The following is a 4,454-nucleotide window of genomic DNA, read 5'->3' on the forward strand; positions in this document are numbered from 1 at the left end:
CCTCCTTGTGTCTGTTTTGCAAAGATGATATCTGGACTTGTTTTATTCCATCACGTTAGATTTGGAAGGTTATGAACTTATGATTAGTTGATTTAGATTCTTGGCCTTTTTCATTAGTTCTCTCTTATTTTCATTATTTTTTGTCTATCACCACTACTCACACCTATTCAATCCTATTGTGCATTTCAGCATCCAGTGCAGGGCCTTCTTTCTCCTTCCAATCTTGAGATTGTCAACAAAATCAAGACATACGAATGAAAATTCATTTCTCACTAACCCTCATTAGTGAATGGTCATAGATTTTGTCTTTGAAAGACATTGATGGCAACAAACAGACGAGCCTATGTTGTCTATAACGTATGGATTACGAACGCTCGTGTATGTCCAGGCTATAAGCAGGATTAAAAGAAAAAAAATGGGGATAACACTGGATAGCACAAAACAAATAGATGGAGACAAGAAATTAGGTTGAATGGACCTTTTTAGAATGTAGGGCCCTTTTATTAGAGAAATTATAATATGGACAATATCACGAAAAGACGGAAGACCTTGAAGAGCCTTAGGCAAGCCTTAAACAAAATCTACACTTAGATCCTACCTTGGTCCTGTGGTATAGGAATAGGCTTTATATAAATAGTTAGATACGTATTTCTTCTTTCCCTTATATAATTGGCAAGTCCGACATCGTGAAAAAATTCTAGCCACATCTCACTCTGAGCTTGGCCAATAAAATCTATCTTCAACCATGGAAATTGTTTTATCGCTCCCAAAATATCCAGTTGCTCCACCTGAATGCATTTCTCACATAAAAAAGTGTTACGCAAGCTGTGAGGGTCAAAAACACCAAGCTTAGACAAATAACTAGATGCTTAAGATTGACACAACTAATTTATAGAAAAAAGGTAGGGGATCCGATTCCACAATGGGAAGACTGAAAGATTAAAGGTCAAGGTGAGTGGATTGAGCAATTAGGTAGGAATATCTAATTAATGTGGAGGTAACTGCTACTTTGGGCTCTGCGTCTTTCTCCTCGTGTCCTTGACAAGGATTCTGAGCCAAAATCTCATACTCAACAGCTTCATTGATGCTTTTCTTGGCAATGGGGTTCTCGGATCACCTCGGCCAATAGCTTGGGTCATTCTACTCTTTCTCAGACTCGGGCTTGTGATATCGAGACTTGGGCCCAAACTCTCATCTCTAAGATGCTTCTTCAATAGTCTTTCTTCGGCCCACAATCCACGTGGTGGTAATTCACCTCCACACAAGCAAAGTGTGTTTGGTACTATCCACTTTTTATATTAATCTTGGAGAGAAAAAAAAAGTCATTACATCTAACATAATGTCAATTCCTGGATATGTTAATGGCATGATTATCAGTACTTGATTGTCATTTTGATAATGACATAAGATACTCGATTATAATCTTGTTAATGGCATAACTATCAACAGATGCATCAGGAGCCATCCTTTTTAGGTGTAAGCTAACTTTCTCAAATAAATCCTTTGAACATGAGCTCTTCTACTTGCTTCTTAAGGGCTATTTAGGATTAATATGGTTTTTTTAAATATAAAAAAATTATGAATCAATTTTTTTATTTATTTTGTTGGCATTCCTTGGCTTTTATGTTCCATTTACTTTACATTCTACTAAAACTAATTATTGGTATTCTTCTCATAAAAAAAAAATAATAAATAAATTATTGGTATTCTAAACATGCCAACTCTTTATGTATATTCTAATTTTTCTATTCTTAATCATTTTTCTAACAGGAAGTTGAGGCCATTTTTTTCAATTAGATGATAAGGGCGGATATAATGTCTTAAATTAGCTTTGGTAATGAATGCTCAAAATTACCCATAAGTCCTGAACAACAACCTTCACCCTTTCTGTACTGTAGTTGCTAGAATGCTGAATTTTCAAGATGTGCTTTGTAAAATCTTCCTGCAATTTGGTTTTGTCTTGAGAGAAAAGACTCATCTTTTCTCATTTTTCTTCTTCTTTTTCATCTTATTTTTATTTTTATTTTGAGTCTACATTTAATTTGCCCCCTAAATCATTATATTTTTAAACTTACAGTCAATTTAGTCATTGTTATCATCTTACCTATAGAAAATGTTTACATAGCAAACGGTCTACATTATTCGCACACCTAATATTAAAAGATTAAGTATGATTCTGATGTGTCTAAATTTTAATGACTACATTAGATGACTACATGTCTAAATTTCTTTTCTTTTCTTTTTCTTTTTTTGAAAATCACGTCTAAAATTTTGAATGCTATGGTAAGGGTAATTTTCTTTATCCCTCTCTCAAAACCCCCCATTGACTAATGAAACTACTTGTCAACTTGAGCTGCAATTTACAATTATGAAGATTTCCAGTGAACCCAATGGATATGAGCTCAACTATATTATATTAACCATTTATTCTTCTCATTATTATTCAATACAGAACTTCATTCACATGTGTACACCCAAAAATCTCCCATTCACTTGTGAGTCTCAATCTCTTTGTGGGCCATGAACAAGTCGTACTCGCTCCCCCTTAGCTTATGGGTTTTTTCTTCATCGATGCATCATCCATAGGCCTCACGCACACTATTCATGGGAACCACGCACACATCCATGTTCATGGGAATCATGTGTCACACTATTATTTAGCACTATTAGCAACACTCCTTTGTTGGGTCTTTTTTTCTTGGATATTTTGTGGGCCATTTAGGCTATCCCCATTGGGTAGGGACTAGGAATGGCAACAGGTCGGGTTCAGGGCGGGGGTTTTTTTTTTAATACCCAAACCCGACCTGCGGGCCCGCACTCGTGACCCGAATTTAGCCCGTTTAATAAACGGATTTTTTTAAAAACCCCAAACCCGCCCCGTTGGGCCCCACGGGCCCCATTGGGCCTTGGTACTTCAGGGCCCATTGTGTGGCCTAATAATAAAAAAAAAAATTGTTTGCTTGATATTGATTTTCTCAGCAACCGAACAGTAGGGGAAAATGAACACTCAAGAAAATCCAAATCTAAACATATCAAAAACCCACAAAACCCATTATTTTCTCAGCAACCAATAGATCAAAAACCCTTTTTTTTTTCATTAAAATATTTTCCCACATCAAAAGTAAAAACAAGAATTAACATATAAACCCTAAGTCTGAAAAAGAAGACCCTACAAAATCAAATCAAACAAGTTGATCCTATTCAACAAAAATAGCACCTAAACTAGAAAATACAAATTTGATTCTTTGAACAAAAAGAACGATTTTCATTGCAAAAGCTTGAGTTCACAACGAGGTGAGGGAGATGAGAGAGTTGCGGCCTTGTGAGGTGGAGGAGGGCCCGACTAGGTGAGGGAGGAGGAGCGGCGTCTGTAGGCTACGACAAGGTGAGGGAGGCAGGGAGGAGAGACTGACGAGATGGAGAATGGAGCGGCGCCGGCGAAGTGAGCAATAGTGGTCTTATTCAAGTGAGAGTGAGAGTGAGGGCGAGGGAGAGAATGGGAGGTGGCTTGGCAAGACAGAGAGAGGGTGAGAGTGAATGGGTCTAAGGGATTTAGGGTTGGAAAAGTGTGTGTATATATACTTAGGGTTTTTTTTTTTTTTTTTTTTTTTTTTTTTTTTTTTTTTTTTGTTGTCATTCCTTGCCTTTTATGTTCCATTTACTTTACATTCTACTAAAACTAATTATTGGTATTCTTCTCATAAAAAAAAAAAAAAAAATTATTGGTATTCTAAACATGCCAACTCTTTATGTATATTCTAATTTTTCTATTCTTAATCATTTTTCTAACAGGAAGTTGAGGCCATTTTTTTCAATTAGATGATAAGGGCGGATATAATGTCTTAAATTAGCTTTGGTAATGAATGCTCAAAATTACCCATAAGTCCTGAACAACAACCTTCACCCTTTCTGTACTGTAGTTGCTAGAATGCTGAATTTTCAAGATGTGCTTTGTAAAATCTTCCTGCAATTTGGTTTTGTCTTGAGAGAAAAGAGTCATCTTTTCTCATTTTTCTTCTTCTTTTTCATCTTATTTTTATTTTTATTTTGAGTCTACATTTAATTTCCCCCCTAAATCATTATATTTTTAAACTTACAGTCAATTTAGTCATTGTTATCATCTTACCTATAGAAAATGTTTACGTAGCAAACGGTCTACATTATTGGCACACCTAATATTAAAAGATTAAGTATGATTCTGATGTGTCTAAATTTTAATGACTACATTAGATGACTACATGTCTAAATTTCTTTTCTTTTTTTGAAAATCACATGTCTAAATTTTTGAATGCTATGGTAAGGGTAATTTTCTTTATCCCTCTCTCAAAACCCCCCATTGACTAATGAAACTACTTGTCAACTTGAGCTGCAATTTACAATTATGAAGATTTCCAGTGAACCCAATGGATATGAGTTCAACTATATTATATTAACCACTTATTCTTCTCATCATT

The sequence above is a fragment of the Quercus suber genome, unplaced genomic scaffold (assembly GCF_002906115.3).
Source record: "Quercus suber isolate HL8 unplaced genomic scaffold, Cork oak 2.0 scaffold_28, whole genome shotgun sequence".
Taxonomy (NCBI): domain Eukaryota; kingdom Viridiplantae; phylum Streptophyta; class Magnoliopsida; order Fagales; family Fagaceae; genus Quercus; species Quercus suber.